Below are 27,454 nucleotides of genomic sequence, written 5' to 3'. Positions count from 1 at the left end.
ATTCATGGAAGGAGGTCAAATTAACAACATCAGCAGGAGTTGGGAAGAAGTTGCTTTCAACCCTTACGGATGACTTCAAGGGATTCAAGACTTTCGTGGAGGAAAAAAACTGCAGATGGGGTGGAAATAGCAGGAGATTTAGAATGAGGAATGGAACCTAAGGATGAGACTGAGTTGCTTCACTCTCATGATAAAACTTGAACAGATGAAGAGTTGTCCCTTATGAGTAAGCAAAGAAAGTGATCTCTTGAGATGAAATCTATTCCTGTGAAGAGGCTGTGACCATTGTTGAAATGACAACACTTTTTTTTTTTTTTTTTTTTTTGGAAATACCATGAACCTGCTTGATAAAGCAGTGGCAGAATTGAAAGGATTGAAATTATGATATTTGAAAAGAAGTTTGACTATGGGTAAAATGCTAGCAAACAGCATCAAATGCTACAGATAAATCTTTCATTAAGGGAACAAACAATGTGAGAAACATCATTGTCTTATTTTAAGACGTTACCACAGCTACTCCAACCTTCATTACCCACCACTCTGATCAATCAACAGTCATCAATATGGAAGCAAGACATTCTACCAGCAAAAAGATTCTGACTCGCTGAAGCTCACATGGTTTAACAAATCATTTTAAAGTAAGGTCTACACATTGCTTTGTAGACATAATGCTATTGCACACTTAATAAACTACAATATAGTGTAAACATAATTTGTCATGCATTGGGAGGCCAAAAATGTTGTATGACTCACTTTAATGCAATATCTGCTTTATTGCTGTGGCCTAGAACTAAATCTGTAATATCTCTGAGATATGGCTGTAATCAAGGGGGTAAGTAATTTATCAAATCTTATATATCATACAACCTCCTTACTAAAAAAAAAAAAAAAAAAAAAAAAAAAAAAAAAACTAACAAAAACACAACACTTAATATTAGGGAAAAACCAATGAACTTCAATCATCACTCATATTCTAAATGCCTGCTCCTTGAAAAAACCTTTTGATAAGTCACACCTTCCATTTCTAGGACTTTGCAATTTATTGAGATAAAAATCTATGAAGAGATAAACAGATCATTTAACTAGAACACAGACAACTAGGGAGGGAAAGTAGAAGTTAGTATCATGATGCTCTAGACTTTAATAGAGAGTTGTTAAATCTTTATTCATAGGATATGCCTTTCATTTTACTAAATGACTCTCTGTAAACCTAGCAAAATGAATGATTTGTCAGATATTGTAAAAAGGGTAGAACTAAGGTATTTTATAGTATAAGTTCAATCTATTTGCCTGACTCTCGTTGTTTATAAGCCAGTCTACTGAAGCCTTTTCAGCTACATCATAATGATTTTAAAAGCAAAGCAGTTATGAATTTCCTTCAGTTCCATATCCCTGTATCCCTAACCAGAAGTTATTGAGAGGACAGAGATAGCAAAACATCATACTATTGAATAGCAAGTACAGCTTCTGTAATACCTGTAATAACTGGACCATGCTTTATAAAATTCAAACAAATTACCTAGAAATATATTTTTATTTTAATCGTTGGTTTTTTTTTTGTTTGTTTGTTTGTTTTTTTGAGGTAGAGTCTCACCCTGTTACCCAGGCTGGAGTGCAGAGGCATGATCTCAACTCACTACAACCTCTGCCTACCGGGTTCAAATGATTATCCTGCCTCAGCCTCCTGAGTAGCTGGGACCACAAGTGCACATCAGGCTTAGCTTTTTTTATTATTATTATTTTTACTTTTTGTAGAGACAAGGCTTTGCCATGTTGCCCAGGCTGGTCTTGAACTCTCTGCCCATCTGGGCCTCCCAAAGTGCTGGGATAAGAGTCAGGAGCCACCGCACCTGGCCAGAAATATATATACATATATGTGTGTGTGTGTGTGTGTGTGTATGTGTGAATATATATATACATATTCTTTTTTAAAAGTTACACTTTAAGTTTTGGGGTGCATGTGCAGAATGTGCAGATTTGTTACATAGGTATACACATGCAGTGGTGGTTTGCTGCACCCATCAACCCATCATCTACATTAGGTATTTCTCCTAACGCTATCCCTCCCCCAGCCCCCTACCCCCTGACAGGCCCCGGTGTGTGATGTTCCCCTCCCTGTGTCCATGTGTTTTCATTGTTCAAATTCCACTTACGAGTGAGAACATGCAGTGTTTGGTTTTCTGTTCTTGTGTTAGTTTGCTAACAATGATGGTTTCCAGCTTCATCCATGTCCCTAAAAAGGACATGAACTCATCACTTTTTATGGCTGCATAGTATTCTATGGTGTATATGTGCCACATTTTCTTTATCCAGTCTAGCATTGATGGGCATTTGGCTTGCTTCCAAGTCTGCTATTGTGAACAGTGCCACAATAAACATACATGTTCGTGTATTTTTATAGTAGAATGATTTATAATCCTTTGGGTATATACCCAGTAATGGGATTGCTGGGTCAGTCTGGTATTTCTGTTTCTAAATCCTTGAGGAATTGCCACACTGTCTTCCACACTGGTTGAACAAAAATACGTTTTTTAAAGAAACATAAATGCTTTGAAGCTAGCCTGAAAAGTTAATTACCGTATGCACAAGTCAGCAACATTTTCTTTCATAAAAATATTTTATATTAAAAGCCAAGCCATTTACTAATGTCAGACAAATCACTGCCCCCTTGGTGACTACAGTACCTTTTGATTTTATTAATTCTTTGCTGATTCCAATTAATAAAGATAAATCTGAAAAAGAAATTATATGGTGTTTCATTTTCAGAATCTGAGATACATTTAGAACTAAAGAAGAAATAAGGAAGTCAATATTTCTGCAATTATTCCTTCTGGTTGCCTCTATTCCAAAGACAAGGACAGCTCCCAAGACCACACTATGAATTAGGCTTAGAATAACAGTTAAACTGAACTAACAGGATTCTAGCAAAGACAGACCTAGGTAATCAAAAATCACTTGGGGAATAATTGAGAATGAGGATCAGATATTGAGGGTGTTCAGATGTCAAGGATACGGGATTCTTGCTCACTTGACTTAGCAGTGTTCTTGCTAACACTGGATTTTACAGAAGAGTTCACAAATAGACCTAGGAGAAGGATCAGGAGCCTAATTAGAGTGGTCAAGCAAAGAGTCTGTCACCTCCGACCGCCGTGTTCTGTTTTCCCTTTCTTCCAAACTGTGAATCTGTCATCCATAAGAATCACTCCCTTATATATACCCTTAAACCCTTTACCCTTATTGTTCTTTTTTTTTTTTTTTTTTTTTTTTTGAGATGGAGTCTCACTCTGTCACCCAGGTTGGAGTGCAGTGGCCCGACCTCAGCTCACTGCAACCTCCGCCTCCCGGGTTCAAGCGATTCTCCCATCTCAACCTCGCGAGTAGCTGGGACTACAGGTGCATGCCACCATGCCTGGCTACTTTTTGTATTTTTAGTAGAGATGGGGTGTCACCATATTGGCCAGGCTGGTCTCAAACTCCCAACCTCGTGATCCACTCGCCTCAGCCTCCCAAAGTGCCGGGATTACAGGTGTGAGCCACCATGCCCGGCCTCGTTCTTTATACTGTATGCCTACATAACTACAACCATGATTAATCTAACACTTCTAACTTTTCTACTATCTGCAGGTGGCTGAGAAAGAAAAGAAAGTTAAATAATATTACTTCAATTTTATACATATTTGATCACCAACTTCTGGGACTCCACGTTATATTATCTCCCTTATTTGTATGATTCATCTCTATTTTGTATTTCTTGATAGTTTTCCTAATCTTCCTGTTCTTTAAATAATGAGGTGATGCAGGGATCAATACTTAGAAACGAATGCTTTGTGCAAGTTTCTACAAAGATTTTTCCATCTAAGCGTATGACAACACCTTTCTTGTGCTTGCAAAATCTTTGGCATCCCTATCCACAACCAATCTATCCACAAATTGTGCCAGTTTTATCTTGAAAATGTACCTGAGTTTTAACCACTCACTCATTAATAAGTATTCAAACACCAAGTGAAACTCACCTTTCAATTGGGTCTCTGCAGTAATGTGATAACTGGGTCCTACTTCCTTATCTCTTACCAATGTCACCTTCTATATGCAGTGTCTGAACAATCCTTTTTAATGGCCCCTCCCAATGCTTTCCTATTTCTCTTGGAGTAAAATTCAAAGTCTTAGTTGAATATGTCATTAAATATACTTCCCAACCTGAAATATTCTCCCACCAGATATTTGCATGACTTCCTTCAGGCATCTGCCTAAACATATCTGATATGGTTAGGCCTACTGGCCCCAAACACATCTCATTTTGAATTCTCATCCTCATAATCCCCATGATCCCCACGTGTCAAGGGAGAGACCAGGTGGAGGTAATTGGATCATGGGGACAGTTTCCCCCATGCTGTTCTTATGATAGGGACTGGGTTCTCATGAGGTCTGATGGTTTTGTAAGTGTTTAGTAGTTCTTCCTGTGTTCATTCTCCTTGTTGCCCTTGTGAAGAAGGTGCCTTGCTCCCCTCTGCTTTCCCCGATGATTGTAAGTTTCCTGAGGCCTCTGCAGCCATACTGAACTGCGAGTCAATTAAACCTCTTTCCTTTATAAATTACCCAGTCTCAGGCAGTTCTTTACAGCAATGTGAAAATGAACTAATACAATATCTGTGTCAGACAGGTTACCACTGATCACCCTATAAAAAATAACCAATCCTCCTACTCACTCAGAGCATTTGCTATTCCCTTCCTTCTTTATTTTTTTAATTGTTACTACATAATATTGTGATTATAGATTCTATATAACTAATAAAATTGAAGGATGAGTTGAGCATCTCTAATCTGAAATTTAAAATGCCCCGAATTTCAAAACTTTCTGAGAGCTGACATGATGTTGCAAGTGCAAAATTTCACACCTGACCTCTTGTGATGGGTCTGTCAAAAGACAGTCAATATTTTGTTTCATGCACAAAATTATTTAAGACATTGTGTAAATTATGTCCAGGCTATGTGTTTTAGGTGATATGAAACATAAGTGAATTTCCTGTTTAGACATGGGTCCCATCCCCAAGATATCTCACCGTGTATATACTAATATTTCAAAAGCCTAAAAAAGTTTAGAATCTGAAACGCAGCTGGTCCTTGCCATTTTGGAGAAGGGAAATTCAACCTGTATTTGTTCACTTTTGTCCATAACCTTGAGAATGTAAGACCTCCTAATGTTAGTTCTTATTTTTATTGTTAGTGTTAATTAAAGCTTCATTTTTTTGAAACTCAGACTCTTTCACAGTTGTTGTGGACAGATCCTAGAAGTGGCTCCCAGGGTGTTCACATCATCTAGAATATTCTCCCTCCGAGTGTGAGCAGGACCTGTGTCTTGCTTCCTGCCAACAGAATATGACAAAGAGCAAGAATTTTGCAGATGTAATTAAGTTTTACAAATCAGTTTATGCTGTGAATCAAAAAAAGGGGATTATCCTAGGTAGGTCTAATATAATCAGGTTAAAGCTCCTAAAAGAGGAATTGGACTCTCTTTAAGGTGACAAATCTTTATGCTGTTTTAATGATGAAATGGTCATGTTGAAGAAGCCCAAATGGCAAGAAATTGTAAGCAACTTCTAAGAACTATGAGCAGTCCCTAGCCATTGGCCAACAAAGTGCTAGAGCCTTCAGTCATTGTACAGTCACCAGGAAATAAATTCTACCAATGACCTGAAGTTTACATGTAGATTGATCCCCAGTTGAACCTCTAGCTGAGAATGGACTCTGGGTGGACCCTTAGTTGTAGGTTTACATGATTCCCAATAGAATATCCAGCTAAATTATACCCAGATTCCTGACCTACAGAAACTATGAGGCAGGGCACAGTGACTCATGCCTGTAATCCCAGCACTTTGGGAGGTTGAGGCAGGTGGATCACCTGTGATCAGGAGTTCAAGACAGGCTGGCCAACATGGCGAAACCCGTCTCTACCAAAAATACAAAAATTAGCCACGCATGGTGGCACACCCCTGTAATCCCAGTTACTCAGGAGGCTGAGGCAGTAGAATCACTTGAACCTAGGCAGCAGAGGTTGCAGTGAGCTGAGATTGCACCACTGCACTCCAGCCTGACGACAGAACGAGACTGTCTAAAAAAAAAATAAAGAAACTATGAGATAATATATGCATATATTTATAAGCTGCTGAGATTGTACAACTTTGTAACATGTCTATGTGGTATTTATAATACTAACATGACAGCATCATGCATTATAATTATTTTTAAATGCATGTGAATCCCTTGGGTACAAGGACTACCTATTATATTTTTCTTTACCTCAGGCTCAATTCCAACATGTTAAGATATGTAATACTTGATCATTGAATAAATGGATGGATGAATGACTGAATAAATTGACAAAGTAGCTCTTCTTACAATCACAGGTACAGGAAGGAAGGACAAGCACAGAAATCTTCTTAAGTTTGATGGGAAGAATTAGAACAAGCAAATAGTAATGATAGTTAGTTATTCATTTGCAGTTCAAAAATATTTTAAGATAATACCATTTCACTGAAGCCTTACAACTATTCTGAATAAGAGATGATCATGTGTATTTCAGTTATTATTATTGAATCCATGTGAATGCTCTGAGATTCAAATTAGCCCAAGGTCGGTCACACACATACAATTATGGGGCACTCCAATTATTTTTTTTGACCTGTGATCACAAGCACTATTTACTATATCACTTTGTCTATTATCATAGTATTAATTACACTGGGTTATATAGGGAATATTAACAAAATATTCACTTGGCTGATATCAGTCTTCATGTGCTAGTAAGATTTGTTCAATTTATTGACATCAAAGCAGGAAACGTCTTGTTAGGAAAGTCAAGACACATATGAAATTAAGAGGTTAAAGGGCACTCGATACTCTTATCACAAACGCAGTTGCCTCTGCCCCAAACCTTGCCTCTTTGTCAGTGTGAGTAATTAGTGCTTCTAACTGCATTTAATAATGTTCAATATTTTAGGAACACTAATTAACCCACACAACATTGTCTCATCTGCATTTTATAAATTGAAACTAAAGCAGATAAAATAAAGGCTAAGAACCTAGCCCAGGGTCACAACACATTAGTTGCACAGTAAAGATTACAGTTCCAGACCTCTTAAAATTCCCTTTGCAAAAGGAACCTGGAGTCATCCTCTTGCCGTGAACACTTTGCTGCTTGCAATTCCTATAGTGTTGCACAGAGTTGTTGCTAATTCCTATTGATAAGCCAAGTAGCATTAGAGTCTTCATCTCTCATCTCACATTCAACTGCTGCCCCCCCGCCCCCGCCCCCAAGTTCTTGGCAGAGCCCTAGACCAGCTATACTAGGCCTTCATTTCTAGCAGTGTTCTCTTGCAGCATTCACAGTGGAAGTATTTTCTGTAAAACCCACACTGAAAGAATTTGGAAGACTATGTTGTTTGGATGTCCTCTTTGGTCCCGCTTGTGGTTTTCTGTTTCTCTTTCTTTCCCCTTCATATGTCCTATCTCTATAAAGTAAATATCTGTCTAAGTTCCCTACAAACTTTCTTGTTATTCCCAATCTTCTACTTATGATTTTAGCTCTGAATCATAACCATCAAGCCCATTATTATTACTATTTTTTGAGATGGAGTCTCACTCTGTCACCCAGGCTGGAGTGCAGTGGCGTGATCTTGGTTTACTGCAACCTCTGCCTCCCAGGTTCAAGTGATTCTCCTGCCTCAGCCTCCCGAGTAGCTGGGACTACAGGCTTGTGTCACCACACCCCGCTAATTTTTTTTTGTATTTTTAGTAGCCATGGGGTTTCACCATGTCAGTCAGGCTGGTTTCGAACTCCTGACCTCAAATGATCAACCCATCTCGGCCTTTCAAAGTGCTGGGATTACAGGCGTGAGCCACCATGCCCGTCACCCCATTATGATTTTAGCAGTGTCAGTATCCACATAGGTAATCTGACCAATACTTATCACCACTTTTTTCTAGCCACACATGAGCAAATCACTCATTTTAGTTACACTCCAAGCCTTCCTTGGAGGTAAAAACTTAGTTTCACTGCCTCTTAAATCTCTTTTCTATCTATCATCGTCCAAGCATCACTTCCCATCTTTCCAAGTTACACAGTTTAGTACAATAACCGAATCAATTATTTACCTCTACAATTATTTTAATCCAGCATCCTCAACACTTCACTTTCCATGACCACCCTCTGTCCTGGTTGGCATTCCACTAAAGGAGACACTGCAATCTAAGTGCTTGGGGGTGTGTGTGTGTGGTTTATTTGTGAGGTGATTTCAAGAAGAAAAACTCAGGATGTGGGAAAAGTGAATTAAAGAAAAGAAGAAGCAGATACAGTGTGCAATAATAATCCATGTATTACAATAGACAAATGCAGCACAAGCTTCCTGAAGATCCTCTGTGGAAGTGTGCAAGACACACTTTAGAATTTTCCATAGAAGGGTGTAGAAGTTGGTGAATTTACTCAATGACTCCACAATTTCATTGGTTGAGATTTGTATGTGGGACTCAATTCTTGTTATTGTCAGATGATAAATATTGTGAATATAAGCTGAGAAAAATATTGAAGTGTTAGAAAAAGCCTTGGCCACACGCAGTGTCTCATGCCTGGAATCCCAGCACTTTGGGAGGCCGAGGCAGGTGGATCACGAGGTCAGGAGTTTGAGACCAGCCTGGGCAACATAGTGAAATCTTGTCTCTACTAAAAATACAAAAAATTAGCCAGGTGTGGTGGTGGGCACCTGTAATCCCAGCTACTCGGGAGGCTGAGGTCTCCTGTTTGAACCTGGGAGGCGAAGGTTGCAGTGAGCTGAGATCACGCCATTTCTCTCCAGCCCTGGGCAACAGTGCGAGACTCCATCCCAAAAAAAAAAAAAAGAGAGAGAGAGAGAGAAAGGCTTAAGGCAGATAAGGCAGATAAGCTGAGAACTAGTGGCACTTGAGGAAGGAAACTATCAGCATGCATGTGAACGGTTTACTGCACCTGTAGTTATAAGTTGAAGTCAACTGAGGGAATGTAAGGTAGAGACATGACACCCCTCAGATTTTCATCTTATTACCTGGCATAGGTTGCACAGAGCAGACTTCTCAACATTGACTTGATTCACTCTTGAGTTCTTCTGTTGAGTCATCCTTCTCTTGTACTCCTCTGTTAGAAACTCAGAGGAGTAAATTTACTGATCCATTTTCTGGAATTACACCCCAAGTAGCTGATTATTGCCAAATACATGATGATGATTGGATTGACCTCAAATTTAGGACGAATCACATTTCGAAATTTTAACTTCATAAACCTAGACAATTATCCGACAGTTTCCTCATATGTAACTTTCCTGTTTCCCAGAAGAATGTTTCATACCTCATGACCATTTATTACCTCACACCATAGTTCACAGACAAAGCATATAGACCCAGTCTGCATGCCTCCAAACTCATATAATCAAACACATCTTCTATTACTCAGGGAAGTAGCCCTCCCAGATTTAAATCCAGACATTCTACCAACCGCTGGATCTGTCCCTTCTTACCTTTTATGGACCTCAGTTTTGCAGTCATTATCTATTTTTTTGTCCATAATCATATACACATACTGAATATCCCCCATTTAAACAGCAAAATAAAATACACAAGAGTACATTGAATGCACATAGATTTCTGGTTATCTCCTCATTTGGCTCAACTTTTTACAACAAAACTTAGAATAACAGCTATGAATATGTACGATCTCCATTTCCACCTATTCTCTATCACAACAAATACAACTTTGACATCATAAACACTAAAATAACTCTTAACTGGCTCATAAATATTTTAAAATTTTGCCAGAACCTGTAATCAGTACTCGGTATTTATCCTTGACTTCATAGTGGCATTGGAAATAACCCATTTTTCTTGAAACATGTTTCCTTTAGCTTTCATTGAGTCTCACTCACTTAGGTGGTTTTGTTGTTGTTGTTGTTGTTGTTGTTTTGGTGGAGGGTCGAGGGAGATGATTTTGCATTTGTGGTTGTTTTCTGGCTTTCCCCCATGGTCACACAGAATACTTTTTAGTCTCCTTTGATGAACCTTTTCACTCTGTGATGCTGTTAGGGTGCCGCAGGGCTGAGCTCTAAGCCCTCTCCGCTACTCCGTCTTTACCGTCTCCTCAGACAGAATGATCCAGTCTCTGAGACTTGTGAAATATTTTCTGATGACTCCAATTTCTCTCTCCAACTCCATCTCCTCCTCTAAGTTCCAGATATTTAAACAAATCTAACAGTTGTTCTTTTCCACTTGTATATGTAACAACTCCCCAAACCTAAACTCTTTCTTGGCCAAGTCTTCTTCATTCAGTTAAAGATTCTGTGTGTGTACGTGTGTTTACGTGTGTGAAAACAAAATATATTCATATAATAAAATATAGTGGTTATTAAGCAGAAACAAAGGGAAATAATAGAACAAATCTTTTTTAAAATCATATCTTTTTAAATTAACAAATAAAAATCATATATTTATTGTGTATGATGTGATATTTTGAAACGTGTGTATTGTGGAATGACTGAATCGAGTTATTTAACATATGTGTTACCTCACATAGCTTTTGGGGGTGAAAACACTTAAAATCTACTCTCTTAGCAATTTTCAAGCATAAAATACATTATTATTAACTATAGTTGCCATATTATAAAATAGGTTGCTTGAATGTTTCCTTCTGCCTAACTCAAAATTTGAATCCTTGGTCCTACATCTCCCCAGCTAGCGCCTAACCTCAGTCCCTGGTAAATGCTATTCTACTTTCTACTTTTATGTGTTTGACATTTTGGGATTCTACATATGAGTGAGATCATGTGGTATTTTTCTTTCTGTGCCTGGCTTATTTCATCTAACATAATGTTTAATGATGCAATTTGTTATTGCAAACGACAGGATTTCATTATTCTTATGGCTAAAGAATATTCCATTGCATATATATACCACATTTTCTTTTGTTCATCCACTGCTGGACAACTAAGTTAATTCTATAACTTTGTTATTATGAATAGTGTTGCAATAAACAAGGGAGCACAGATTTCACTTTGATATACGTATTTCCTTTCTTTTGGAGATATATATATATTTGGATCATATGATAGTTTTACTTTTAGGTTTTTGAAGAACCTCTATACTGTTTTTCACTATGGTTGTAAAAGAGTTCCCTTTTCTCCACATCTTCTCTTAACACTTATCATTTTGCCCTTTTACATTACCTAACAGGTGTGAGGCGTTACCTCATTGTGATTGTAATTGAATTTCAATCACAGGTGTGAGGTGTTACCTCATTGTGATTGTAATTGAATTTCAATCACAGGTGTGCAGCGTTACCTCATTGTGATTGTAATTGCATTTCAAGCACAGGTGTCAGGTGTTACCTCATTGTGATTGTAATTGATTTCAGTCACAGGTGTGAGGTGTTAACTCACAGATTGTACTATTTCAGTCACAGGTGAGGTATGTTACCCATTGTGATTGTAATTGCATTTCAAGCACAGGTGTCAGGTGTTACCTCATTGTGATTGTAATTGAATTTCAATCTCAGGTGTGAGATGTTACCTCATTGTGATTATCACTGAATTGTGATTGTAATTTGAATTTCCAATAATTAGTAATGTTGAATATTTTTAAATAAACCTGTTGGCCATTTATAAAAATCAAGTTATTTGTTTTATTGCTATTGAGTTGTCTGAATTCCTTACATATAGAATATTAAACTGATTAAATGTATGGTTTACAAATATTTTCTCCCATTTGTAAGTTGTCTCTTCATTCTGTTGACTGTTTCCTTTTCTGTGCAGAGCTTTTCAGTTTGTGAATCCCATTTGTGTACTTTGCTTTTGTTGCTAGTGCTTATAGACTCAGCTCCAAAAAATGTATTACTTAAGTCAGTGTCATGGAGCTTTTTTTTCCCCTCTGTTTACTTCTAGTAGTTTTACAGTTTCAGGTCTGAAATGTAAGTCTTTAATTTATTTTGATTTGATTGTTTTTCTGTGTTATAAGAGTCTAATGTTATTCTTCTGCATGTGAATATCCAGCTTTCTCAGCATCGTTTATTTTCCCCTAATTCATTTCTTTTAAATTAACAGATATAATTGTATATATTTATCAAGTACATGATGTTTTTCCATGTAGATACACTGTGGAATATTTAAATCTAGCTGATTAAAATACGTAATACCTCACAGTTATTATTTTTCTGGTGTGAACATTTTACATCACACTTAGCATTTCTCAACATCATTTATTGAAAAGACGATCCTTTCTCCATTGTGTGTTACTGGAATCTTTGTCAGAAATCAATTAACTGTAAATTCATAAAATTATTTCTGGGTCCTCTATTCTGTTCCATTGGTCTATGTGTCTTATTTTTTTAACAGTACCATACTGATCTGATTACTATGGCTTTGTTTTAGATTTGAAATTAAGCAATGTGATGCAATCAGCTTTGTTCTTTTGGCTCAACATTGCTTTGGCTAGTCAGAGTTTTTTGTGGCTTCATACAAATTTTAGGATTGTTTTTCTAGTTCTATAAAAAAGTGTCATTGGAACTTTGATAGCTATGGATTGAATACATAGATTGTTTTGGGTAGTTTTCAGTGTACAAGGTTTTTTTTTTAACCATCTTTGTTAAATTTTTTCCTTAAGTACTTTATTTTTCTTGATATGGCTATAAATTAGATTAATTATTTCCTTTTCAGTTTCTTTGTAGTGCATAGAAACACAGGTGATTTTTGTTTGTTTTTTATTCTGCAACTTTACTGTATTTGCTTATTAGTTCTAACAGTTTTTTTGTGGAGTCTTTAGAGTTTTCTATATATAAGATCATGTGTCTGCAAACAAGGACGATTTAACTTCTATTACAATGTAGATGCCTGTAGTTTGTTCTCTTACTTCATTTCTCAGGCTAGGACTTCCCATTCAATGTTAACAGAAAAAGGGAAAGTTGGCATATTTGTCTTCTTCCTGATCTTAGAGGATAATGTTTCAGCTTTTCGCAGTTGAGTATGATGTTAGCTGTGGGCTTGGCATATATGGCGTTTATTGTGTTGAGTTAAAGAAAATCTTAATTTAGATAAAAAAGCAAATGAGCAATGACAATTTAACTCCAAACAAATGGAGAGGTGAATATCTAATGTTATGTTGAAAGTTAAAAGTTAACTAAAGTTTGTTGACCATAGAGCAAGACTTTACGATATATACTTCACAAATAAATTTTGCCATGATAAGTACAACAAAATGCATGGACTCATGAAAGCAAATTAAAGGGGTAAAAATGTTAAGCATTTTTTCTTAAAGAGTATATATATTATATAGCCTTTTTGCTGCATTTTACTAACTTTATTTATTGCATCTAGAATGAACTTTTAGAAAAAGTAAACTCAAATAATCTCATTTTTTTCTTATTTATTATGCCTTAAAAATGAACACATAATCACAGAGTAATAAAGCTGGAAGAGGCATGAGATATTAAAGAGAAAATCTTTACTTTTTGGAAGAGAAAATAGTGAAGGGTGTTAATTTCATGAAAGCGGCTGGGGAAGGTTTCTGAGGGACCTGCTGTGACCCTTCCTCCACTTTGTTAGCATCATTGGCAGGTGGAAACCTTTATTTGCACTGTAGTTCTTCCTCCATGGAGCTTTTCTGCTGCAGTTGTGTAGCTTTGTTAGCGAAACAGATCCTTGCCAGTGTCTGTTTGTGTTGTTCGAATAGTCACATCATTCACAATTTTATGTCCACATTGCACTTCTCATGTCATAAGAGTCAACAACCTCCACACTCAGATGCACTCTGCACCTGTGTTGGGAGTTGGCAAGAGGCTCAACTGAGCTGAGTCACCCACCAAACCCACTTTGGCACTGTCAGAATAAGGCAAAGGCTGCTGCTGCCACAGACTACTTCCGGTGGTAACTCACACCAGGTATGGAGGGTGGCAGAGATCAATGGGCAGAGCAGCAAGGCTGGCGCCCTGTGAGGTGCAAAATTTCAGGTGGCAGGATAATGAGGGAGTAGCAGCTTCAAGTCCCGGACACATGATGCATTATCCAATCAGAATTTACTTAAAAATACAAATTCAGAGATAACATTAAGAAGTAGGCCAGGCTTGGTGGCTCATGCCTGTAATCCCAGCACTTCGGGAGGCTGAGGCGGGCAGATAATGATGTCAGGAGATTGAGGCCATCCTGGCCAACGTGGTGAAACTCCGTCTCTATTAAAATACAAAAAAATTAGCTGAATGTGGTGGCATGTGCCTGTAGTCTCAGCTACTCGGGAGGCTGAGGCAGGGGAATCACTTGAACCTGTGAGGTGGAGGTTGCAATAAGCCGAGATCATGTCATTGCACTCCAGCCTGGAAACAGAGCAAGGCTCTGCCAAAAGATAAAAAAGAATTAAAAGCCTGCAATGAAGATCATTAAACTCTAAGTGCAGACCCTTCTAAGAGTTGAGGCCTGTGCAACAGTGCTAGTCACCCATCCAAAGATTCAGTCTTGCCTAGAGATGGTGGAAAATCTCAAGAATGAGAATATATTCATCTCGCATATTGTTTAATGGGATTGGGGACAGAAAATGGTTGATTACATTTTAGCTATAAAGTAAGATTGATGCAAAATATGCATATAAACAGACACTCAATTGTTTTATAATAAAGATTATTAGCAAAAACTTTTGCAATATAGTTTAAATAACATTAGCATTCTCCAATTCATGAATATTTAAAAAGTCAGATTTGTTTGTGCTCAAACATATGCACTGTTACTTCATTTTCAAAATGCATGTAATACTTGAACCTAATTTATTAGGTTGTTGACAAGATTAAATAATACAGAGCAAGGCATAGACATCGGTCAATCATATAGAGCTCAATAAATATTAATAATTTGTTATTATTGTTACCATTACTATATTTCTGATTTATGTTTTCTATTAGTAGCACTGCAATAAATTTTCTTATACAAAATGTTTTTAATAATGTCTCACTCGAACAGATTTCCAGAAGATAAATGATTAGATTAATGATTGTGTTTAAGACCCTTGACAAATCGGTCAACACATGTGCTTCAAAATGGGCTTCAAAATACAGTACATGTATAACTGATTACACTACCATTTGCTGCATAGGAAACACTCTACTTTATAGATGACTAGTTTAATACTTTTACCCTCCAATATTTGGAAAAGAGTGTGTGTGTGTCTGTGTGTGTGTGTCTCTCTCGCTGTGGGTGCCTGTGTGTGTGTTAGTGTGTTTGTGTCTGTGTCTGTGTGTTGCCCCTAGGTTCCAGATGAGTGAAATTCTGGAGTAGCTTAGCTTCAGAATTAATAGCAGATGGCTCAAGAGGAGATGCATTAGCTCTTGCCAAGCGTCACTGGAATAACACAGGATGCTACACTGGTGATATGAGATTGATGTGGAATTAGCTCAAGCTATTCTGAAGCAGCTAAAAGAATCGAGTATTCATGTGAAATGTACCTACAAAATCAATATAAATTTTTGAAAGAGTACTTAGCCATTTTCCATATTTGTATCAAGTAGCTTGGTAAGTGCCTTCTTAGTCCTGGATGTTCTTTTGAATATGAGGATCTATTTCAGGCATCAGACACATTTCAGTGCAATGATTTCATAATAGCAATTCCTGTTTGCTACTGATCCAACACATAGCCAAAATAACTTTATGATCACCTTCTGCGATTGCAAAATGCTCCCAGTAAACATGGGATTTATGAGTAAATAATGCCTGCTAATGCATATGACTCATTTCAACACCCCTGGCAATCTCTCAGCTGGACATTCTTTTATTTCCTGCTTAAGAGTAAATTGAAAAGCACACAGTTAACATGACAATTGTGCTACCCTAAGAGGTGAGTCATAACTGTGACATAATAACAAATCAAACTCTGGCATATCCTCTTGCAATAAAAGTTGCTGTCATGTGAGTAGACCAGTGGATATTTTATGTAAGGTATTTCTGGCATTAAGTGGAACAATTTGGAGTAGGAAAGAGGATTTAATTTTAAAAGTTAATTTCTATAAAAAGTGCCTCTTTCAATAATTCTGATGTGTATGATATGGAAATATTTTCTTGGTTCAAAATCAACATATAAATATTAAATAAGTAATTTTGGGGTTTCCATTTTAGCTTTATCTGCATGTAACCTAACAAGTATATTAAATTTCTCAATTGAGAGAGATGATATGACTCTGCCCTATTCATTATTAAAAGGTGATTTTTCAGCATACAAAAGACTTATAGTGAAATATAAATTATTTTACACAGACCACATAGTAGAGGATGTCACTGTTTCTGAGAGTAGATTTGTATTATTTGTTCTTATTTGATTTTCTCAAAAGAATGAAATATTAATTACCAAACACAATATTCTGGCTAATAAGTAAACCAAACCAAACAAAATAAAACAAAAGGTAATAATAAAAAGAAAAGTGGGGACATACAGATTACTATGCAAAAGCCTTTGGCAGGCTAAGACGGGCAGATCACTTGAGGTCAAGAGTTCAAGACCATCCTGGCCAACATGATGAAACCCCGTCTCTACTTAAAAAATACGAATATGAGCTAGGCGTGGTGGCACATGAGCTAGGCGTGACTCCCAAGTAGTCCCAGCTACTTGGGAGGCTGAGGCATGAGAATCGCTTGAACCCGTGAAGTGAAGGTTGAGGTGAGCTGACATGGCGCCACTGCACTCCAGCCTAGGCAGCAAAGTGAGACTCCGTCTTAAAAAAATAATAATAAATTTAAAAAATTACTCTGCAAAATGTTCCTAAATAAATATTCTGTTACAAGTATATTTCAGTGACAAAACATGAGTAGTGGTGATATATTCAGAACTGCATTCTCCTAATATCCTTTCCGTTGAGGATTATAAAAATAGCATTTGAAGTTAAACAAATGTTAAAATTGGCATATATTATGTCGGGTTCTTCTGAAATATGTTCTGAAGTTCCATAATAACAAAATGGATTTTTTCTGTCTGAAAATATTGAGATGTGTTTCTCCCCCCAGAAGGTATGTTGAACTGTACACATCTATAAGACTGTGGTTGCATTGCAAGCAGATATCTTTCAAGACACAGCTAATAATACCTGAAAGATGTTCTTTAAATCTCTAAACTAATTTTGCTGTTTGGGTCCATTTTCTATTTCAAAATTTTATTGATGATTCTGTTTCTTAAAAAATAACTTATAATCAAATTATTCATTATTTTTAACAGTTTTCCCTTTTAATGTTACTCCTAAGTTCATAGTTCCAAATATTATATTCTATATATTAAAAATTTTAGTACATTGTATTAAAAAATCTTGGTAGCATTGCCACATCCATCCCTCGTAAAGAAACATATCAAAATTTCAAAACGTACAGGAAATGCTACTAAAATGTTGCCTGAGCCATTATCTACAATTACTTACATAAGACTTTATAAAAGTGAACATTCATTTAAAAATGGAATATTATCATTTTGCATTGTGCCTTAAGTTTTGTTAAAAAGTATATTTTCCATGCTTATAAAGATTATCTGAGAGAAGATTCCTTTATGCAGCCTCTCATGCTTCTTTCCTTAATTCCTAATTATATAACTCCTGATACATCTCAGCCTAATATCTAAAATTATGGTCAACTATCTTGACATTAATATGATATAACCCTTGACAATTGTGACTTTAAAAAAAGAGAGAAAAAAATAAACTATGAAGACACTAGTTGTGGGGAGAACATCACATAGGATTTAATAAATAACATTATATAGTATAAAATCACTTTTAATACTTCTCTAAGAAAGACTTTGTGATTAGTACATAACTATAAATCCAAGATATTTTCTAATTAACGGACAAGATGTAGAAGTGGCTTGAACTTTGGTCCTTTATACATTATATAAAAAATTGGAGGAACATTATTTAGAATAATTTTAATGTTATGTTCATTGCAGAAGTAAACTAACTACAGATTTCATGATGCTAAATTTGTTACTTGGTAAAGTAAGAATAATAGCCAGTCATCAGTCTATCTTTTGTGAATGACATATATCTAGGCACCACAATTTCCCAATTGATCATATAGTTTATATAATCTTTACATTAATTAGTTAACTGATACGCAAAATCAAAATGATTATAAAATCCAATATAAAATTGACTGGAAATGCACACCTAGATATAAAGATTAATAGTATTCTAAGTTTCAGTACTTACCTTTAATGTAAGATAAACACATTTTCTCTAGTGTAATTCTCCAAGGGTATATTAACTTCTTCTTTTTGTCTGTGAGGTTTCCAATTTCTGCATGTAATATTACAGAATTTTTAAGATGTTGTTGAGAGAGGGGGACATAATTCACCAATTAAGTGTCATTTTCCTTAAAAGGACACTAAAACCTGGACATTGTTCTTCACAGGGTAAGCTAATTCTAGAGGCAGCAGATGGACCACTATGTCTAATTTCAGGAATGTAGCATAGTAGTTGGGAATTATGTTTTTTTTTTAAAATAATTATTTTTAATTGATAAATTACAAATTACATATATCTTTGGTATACAATGTGATGTTTTGATTTATATGTACACAAACAGGAATATACACATAGTGGTATGATTAAATCAAACTAATAATCATATTCATCACCTCACATATTTATCATTTTTTGATGAGAACATTTCAAATCCACTCTGAGCAATTTTAAGTATATTATACATTATTACTAATTATGATCACCATACTGTACAATGGATCTCCAGTACTTATTTCTCCTGTCTAACTGAATGAAACCTCTTACCCTTCAACCAATCTCTCACAGCCTGTAATTAAAGAAATGCTGCTTTAACTTCAGATTGTGAGAGACAAAATTCTGCCTTTATCACTTAATAGTAATGCAACATAGGGGAAAAAAAATCAAATGTGGTTAGTATGACTACTTACATATTTTTGTTAGTTATTAAATGGGAAAATAAAATGTACTCCCAGGTATTGCTTAGTGGGGAAAAATGACAAAAATACTTTAAATTTTGGGTACATATTAAATAATAAATAAGAGCTAATCATCATCAATTATTTGAGAATTTATAGAAACTTATTCTGATGAATTAACCTGTAAAAATGCCGTGATTATGATTATCATTGGTGTGTATATATAGAGATACATCTATCTCTCTATGTATCTATCTATCTATCCATCCAAACACACCGTTCCCGCACTGTTACATGTAAATCTATATATTTAATGGATACACAACTTTCAAATAAATCCAGATATATGAAAGAAGATTTTATAACTGATACTGCAGAAATCAAAGGATCATTAGTGGCTGCTATGAGCAACTATATGCCAATAAATTGAACAATCTAGAATAAATGAATACCTAGATAAATACAACTGACCAAGATTGAACCAGAAGGAAATAAAACCTGAACAGATCAATAAAATGTAATGAGATCAAAGCCATAATAAAGTCTCCCAATAAAGAAAAGACCAGGACATGATGGCTTCACTGCTGAATTCTACCAAACACTCAAAGAACTAATATCAATCCTTCTCAAACTATTCCAAAAATAGAGGAGGAGAAAATACTTTCAAAGTCATTAAGAAAGGCCAGTATTACACTGATATCTAAACCAGACAAAGATACATCAAAGAAAGAAAACTGCAGGCTGATATCTCTAATGGATATTGAATCAATAATCTCCAACAAAATACTAGCAAACCAAATTCAACACTATATTAGAAAATTCTTTCATTATGACCAAGGGGGATTTGTCTCTGGGATACAAGGATTTTTCAACATATGCAAATCAATCAGTGCAATACATCATATCAATAGAATGAAGGGTAAAACCCATACGACCATTTCAATTGATGCTGAAAAAGCATTTGATAAAGTTCAACATCCCTTCACAATAAAAACCCTCAAAAAACTGGGATAGAAGGAACATTACTCAATGGAAAAAAGCCATATATTCAGACCCACAGCTAGTATCAAACTGAATGAGGAAGAACTGAAAGCCTTTCCTCTAAGATCTGGAACATGACAAGGATGCCAACTTTCAACACTGTTTTTCAACATAGTCCTGAAATTCCAAGCTAGAGCAATCAGACAAGATAAAGGTATAAAGGGCATCAAAATTGGAAAGGAAGCAGTCAAATTATTCCGGTTTGCAGGTGGTATAATCTTATAATTGAAAAAAACTAAAGACTCCGCAACAAAACTATGAGAACTGATTAACAAATTCACTAAAGTTTCAGGATACAAAAATCAGTAACGTTATGCCAACAGTGAACAATGTGAAAAGAAAATAACAAGGGAATCCCATTTATAATAGCAATGCACAAAATTAAATACCTAGGGATTAACCAAAGAAGTGAAAGATCTGTATAATAAAACTATAAAACACTGATAAAAAAATTAAAAAGGATTCCAAAAATGGAAAAATATTCCATGTTCATCTATCAGAAGATTCAATATTGTTAAAAGTTCGTACTACCAAAAGCAATCTAGAGTCAATTCAATTGCTGTCAAAATACCAGTGTAATTCTTTATATAAATAGAGAAGACAATTCTCTAATTTATATGAAATGGCAAAAGACCCAGAATAGCTAATGCTCTCCGGAGAGAAAAGAACCAAACAAGAGAAATCACATAAACTGACTTCAAATTAGGCTACAGAGCTATAACAATCAAAACATCATGTTACTGGCATAAAAGTAGACATGTAGACTGATGGAAAAGAGTAGAGAACTCAGAAAAATGAGACACCCACAGTGAACTCATTTTGATAAAGATGCCAGGAATATACACTGGGGGAAAGACTGTTTCTTTAATAAATGGTGCTGGGAAAACTGAATATTCATATGCAGAAGAATGAAACCAGACCCCTGTATCTAGCCACATACAAAAATCAAATCAAAATGGATTAAAGACTTAAATCCAAGATCCAAAACTATGAAACTCCTATCAGAAAATATTGGGGAAGTCTTCAGGACATTTGTCTTGGCAAAGATTTCTTGAACAATACTGCCCAAGCACAGGTAGCCAAAACCAGCATGGACAAAATGGGTCACATCGAGTTAAAAAGCTTCTGCAGAGCAAAGGGTACAATCTACAAAGTGAAGAGACAACCCACAGAACGGGAGAAAGTTATTTGCAAACTACCACTCTGACAAGGGATTACTAACCAGAATATATAAGGAGCTCAAACAACTCTATAGGAAAAAAAAATCTAATAATTTGAATAAAAAATGGGCAAAAGATATGAGTAGACATTTCTCAAAAGAAGACATACAAATGGCAAACAGACATATGAAAAGGTGCTTCATATCATTGAATATCAGAGAAATGAAAATCAAAAAATTTCAATAAGATATCATTTTACCTGCAGTTAAAATGAATTGTATCCAAAAGAGGCAATAACAAATGCTGTTGAGGATGCTGAGAAAAGGGGCTCCTCATATACTGTTGGTGAGAATGTAAATTAGTACAACCACTATGGACAACGGTTTGGAGATTACTCATAAAAACTAAACATTGAGTCAGCATATGATCCAACAATCTGACTGTTGGGTGTATACCCAGAAGAAAGGAAATCAGTACATGAAAAAAGGTATCTGTCCTCCTATGTTTGTTGCAGCACTGTTTGCAGTAACTAAGATTTGGAAGCAACCTATGTCTCCTTCAACAAATTACTGGATAAAGAAAATGTGGTATATATATACAATGAAGCACTATTCAGCCACAAAAATGAATGAGATCCAGTCATTTGCAACAACATGGAAGAAATTGGACATCATTATTTTAAGTGAAATAATCCAGGCACAGAAAAACAAACATTGCATGTTCTCACTTACTCGTGGAATCTAAAAATCAAAATAATTGAACTCATGAACATAGAGAGTTAAAGGATGGTTACTAGAGGCTGGGAGGGTAGTGCAGGGCTTGGGGAAGGTGGAGATGGTTAATGGGTACAAAAAGAAATAGAAAGAATGGATAAGACCCACTATTAGAGAGCATAATAAGGTGACTATAGTCAATGTTAAAATAACTTAAAGAGTGTAATTGCATTATTTGTAACTCAAGGGCAAATGCTTGAGGGGACGGATATCCCATTCTTCATGATGTACTTATTTGATATAGCATTCCTGTATCAAAACATCTCATGTACCTTATAAATATATATACTTTCTATGTACACATAAAAATTAAAAATAAATAAATGAAAAAGAATCAAATAAAAAATTGGAGGTATACTCGTATCCCAAAATGTTAGATAAAGCTGATGTTATTATTTTCAGTTAAGATAATTTATGCACAGACGGGCAGGCAGTTATATAACAAACCTGATAATTGGGTTTTACTCAGAATGAAGTATCTATAACAACGTGGGGCATGAATAATCACCAATGGCAGCAATAATCAGGTTTTTTATTCCTAAAGAATTTTCTCTCATGCTAATCTCTACCCCCACCACCATATATGCAATTGCTGCCTTCAAACGTGAACTTCAGAGAATTTTTATTTTCGCAAAACTCATGTTTACATCTTGTTTTTTAAAACACTGTGTTAATATTGTAAAGGTGCAATCTAGGTGGTTTCAGACTTGAAAATGAGTTACAGAGCATCTTGTTAGAATGCAAAGAATGAGTGTTCTAAAAGCAGTGGTTCTGTTACTGGCAGAGAATCCATATGGGTCTGCAAAAACCTCAATTCTTGCCTACTCAGAAGAAATACTTTGACCAAGGAGGCATGAGGCGGAAGGAGAGACTGAGGCAAGTTTTAGAGCAGGAATGAGAAGAAGTAAAGTATACTTGGAAAGGGGCCAAGAGGTGACTTGAGAGATCAAGTGCTTAGTTTCACATTTTACTTGGGGTTTTATATATTGGCACACTTCCCAGGTCTCACATCCTTTCTCCTCTGATTCTTTCCTTGGTGTGGGCTGTCTGCATGCACAGTGGCCTGGTAGCACTTGGGAGGGGAGTATGCACAGTGTGTTTACTGGAGTTGTACCCATGCTCAGTTGAGGCATTCTTCCCTTACCAGTCCAGCATTCCTAGAGGAAGGTCAGATACCAGTTAAACCACACAATTTTGCTTCTTAATGCAACATGCTTGAGCCCATATGCCCAATTCCTGAGATCTTATTGGGAAGCTGCTAATCACCAGTTTCAGGTATTTTCTATCTATTTGGAGACAGGCTTTCCCTGGTGCCATCTATGATTAATTTTTATTTTAGAGAGACAGTCGACAACCACCTGACCCTCACCTGATGGTTGCCTGACATTCCTAGTGTGTGTGTTGAGGGGAACGAGGAGCCCTCTTCTGTGCTGCTCATGCCTGACTAGCTACCTACTGTTACAGTTCTAGGCACAAATTTTGGCTATGAGACTTACTAGTTATTCGACATTGAACAAATAAATTAACACCTCCAGAGACCCACAATTGTAAACTGGAATTGCACATTTGTCCAGACCATGGAAGAGAAAAGGTAAAGGGTAATTTATGGATGGGACTATGGCATTAGCCAATGTATGAAAGTGAATATTCAAAGCCAGGCTTGGCAAAATATGAATCAAAAGCTGGGGCAGAAACTGGTTCCTGAAGAAAGACATTTGAATCTTGTCCTGCAGATACTAGTGGTGCTTTAAAATTTATTAAGCAAGACATGAATAAAGCAATGGAACATTAATTTTGTAGAGATGCACAAAGTAGTTTGAAGCTGAATATAATAAAACCAGTAATGGCATCTAGAAAAAACAGTTGTATTGAACATATGGGTTTACCTCCATCCTCCTCTAAGACTCAATAAAATAATAATAAAGTTATAAAATAAGAAAACATAAACAAAGAATTACAAAAACAAATAAGATAACAGGAGCAATATCAGTAAGTCTGGAAACGGAATAGGCAAAAGGTAATTATTTAGAAAATTCACAAAAGTTAAGCCTTCCTGGAATAATCATGGAAGAATCCTGATTTGTATAAATGAATTCCAAAATGATGTACAAATTAAAAGAAGCAGTCATCACAGAGTTGATGGAAAAGTGAAGCAGACAATTATTATTTGGAAGTCTGCTTAACATACAGACAAAATTTTCTATCAATATTGACAGAAAGAAAATTATGTCTCCAAAGCAAGAGAAAACATTAGAGCCTGTTCCTTGCAGTCAGTAAAACATGAGAAATATGAAAATGGGAAAACTTTGCACAGATGCGAGTGGGGTACCTTACACAAATAGGCATAGTCAGAGAAGTCTATCAGCCGAGTGGTGAGAGCTACCCTGATGTCAGCTCTATTCCCTCAGCAGGCTTTGAAAAAATCGTTGAGGATTACACAGTCCTTTCAATCAGAAGATTAAAAACTTCCTCTGTAGAAAGCCCAACCTGTGCGAGAAAGGATGAAAAACAAGAATAAAAGATGAAAAAAGGAAAGGAAGGAAGAAAACATGAGAATCTGCAATACCCTAGTGACACAAATAATCAAATAACCCAATAAAACTCTCTGCTCTTCAAGCCATGTTGTGCACACAGAGTTCTTCAATTAGTGTGCAGCCAAAGAGCAGAAAACATCTGTAAAACAAAACAAAATAAAATAAAATGTCAATTAAAAGTTGAAGATATACAACAAAACAAACAGGAAAATCAAACCAATGCTGTAAGGACAGTCTGTCAAACAAGAGATGACCTCAACACATGTATACACCTTCCGTGCTATGCAGCCTCTAAGAGTGATCCCTGTCTCTAGCCTTCATGACTATTTTAACCTGTTTTTATACTGCTCTAAAGACTGGGCAATTTATAAAGGAAGGATATTTAATTGACTCACAACTCTGCATGGCTGGGGAGGCATCAGGAAATTTACAATCATGGCAGAAGGTGAAGGGGAATCAAAACACCTTCTTCACAAGGCGGCGGGAAGGAGAAGAGTGCCCAGAGAAGGGAGACGGGCCCCTTACAAAACCATCAGATCTCCTGAGAACTCACTATCAGGAGACCAGCACAGGGGAACTGCCCCCATGATTCAATTGACTCCCCCGGTCTCTCCCTTGATACATGAGGATTATGGTGATTATGGAGATTACAATTCAAGATGAGATTTGGTGGGGACACAAAGCCTAACCATATTAATGACCTTGCATAAATCTCCTTCTTTGATAACTTGCTACCAAAATCAGAATAGGAGGCTTGCAGCCTATGTACAGGGGATGAGTGGGGAGAAAGGAAGGATTCATTTCCTTCCCTGTTGGGCTAGGAAGGCGTCACCAGGAAAGCACCCACCGCAGGTAGGGGCAACCTCAGGGCACCTAAGGACCAGAGATCCCACAGGACGATCCTGCCATTGCAAGAGGCCACCCACTGAGGCCCCTTTCATGCCATCCCTCCCCGAGAGCACATATTTTCCCCTACAAGGCCCCTTCCCGGACCGTTCCTGCTGTGCACATTGATGTTCTCATGCCTTGTATCATGTTGAGCTCTGTCTCGTCCCGCTCGTGGGGACTCAGCATTTAATCACCCTTAAAAACCCATCCAAGACCTGTCCCCATTCAACGATGCTGCCACACTGCAGCGACCTGAAGAGGATGCCTCCATCTCTGACCCACCCACTACCTACCACGGAGACTCCACAGTGGCTTCCCAGCCCAGGTGTTATCCTGAGATGCCACTCAGTGAATCTGACACACATGGGGATGACCCTTTGAGGCCTACCTCGGACATCCCACCCACCCTCGAGGGGAAATCAGGCCTCCCACTCAGATGATGGCTCCCAGCTACCACAAAAATAAAGTAAATAAGTAGTTTTAAAATGTCACTTCTGTGATTAGGTATTTGTCATCTTGCTATTGGACCCTCCCTATTGCCCAGATTCTTGACCCACAAAAGCTATGAGGTAAGAAATATAACAAACATGTGTTGTTTAACTTGACAAGCTTGGGGTGTGTTTTGTTGTGCCGCATTAGTTAACATGCACACGCAAACATAGACATACATGCACACATATATACACATACATGCTGATAAAATATAATATGTGATTTCAGAAATTTCTTAAAAGCTAAACAAAGAAGAGAGAAAAAAGATAGAAAAGGGAATATTATCTCTTATTTCTTAGAATGTTGTACATTCTAGTATGGATATTTTATTATTTGATTATATATAAATCTATATACACATGGATACATACACACATATACATTTATATATGTACACACATATATATATACACACACACTCATATATATATAGTGGGTGACTCATGTATTAGGTCATTCTCATGCAGCTATGAAGAAATACCCAAAACTGGGGTCATTTTTAAAGAAAAGAGGTTTAATGGACTCAGTTCCATAGAGTTGGGGAGACCTCAGGAAACTTAGAATCGGTTTTCACAGAGTGACAGGAGAGAGAATGGAGGCCAGCAGGGGAAATGCCAGATGCTTATAAAACTATCAGATCTGAATCTCATGATAACTTACTCACTATCATCAGAACAGTGTTGGGGAAACGGACCCCATGATTCACTTACCTTCTGGGTCCCTCCCACAACCCACGGAGATCATGGGGATTACAATTCCAGATGAAATTTGGGTGGGGACACAGCCAAAACATATCAACCCATATGTAGAGAGAAACATATAGAGAAATACTTTTTGTCAATGTGATATTTTTAGGGAGTGTCTTCTATTTTCTTTCTACTAATCTTCTTTTTTTTTTTTTTTTTTTTTTTTTTTTTTGAGACGGAGCCTCGCTCTGTCGCCCAGGCTGGAGTGCAGTGGCGCGATCTCGGCTCACTGCAAGCTCCGCCTCCCGGGCTTACGCCATTCTCCTGCCTCAGCCTCCCGAGTAGAGGGACCACAGGCGCCCGCCACCTCGCCCGGCTAGTTTTTTGTATTTTTTAGTAGAGACGGGGTTTCACCGTGTTCGCCAGGATGGTCTCGATCTCCTGACCTCGTGATCCACCCGTCTCGGCCTCCCAAAGTGCTGGGATTACAGGCTTGAGCCACCGCGCCCGGCTAATCTTCTTTTTTTTGAGATAAAGTCTTGCTCTGTCACCCAGGCTGGAGTGCGGTGGTGCAATCATGGCTCACTGCAACCTCTGCCTCCTGGGTTGAAGTGATTCTCATGCCTCAGTCTCCCAAATAGCTGGATTAGAGGCATGTGTCACCTTTCTCAGCTAATGCTTTGTATTGTTAGTACAGACAGGGTTTCCCTGTGTTGGTCACAAACTCCTGACATCAAGTGATCCACCTGCCTTGGCCTCCCAAAGTGCTGGGATTACAGGCATGAGCCACCACAGCTGGCCATCTTTCTACTAATCTATTAAAGATTTTCTCGGTGAATTTCTCCAGGCTTTTATGTCCCTGTCTTTGCCTCTGCCTATGCATCATGATCAATTAGTAAATATATAATATGATAGAATAATCATTGGGAATCATTTCATTC

Source organism: Papio anubis, chromosome 5 (assembly GCF_008728515.1).
Source record: "Papio anubis isolate 15944 chromosome 5, Panubis1.0, whole genome shotgun sequence".
In the NCBI taxonomy this organism is placed as follows: Eukaryota; Metazoa; Chordata; class Mammalia; order Primates; family Cercopithecidae; genus Papio; species Papio anubis.
This window is presented reverse-complemented; position numbering follows the sequence as displayed.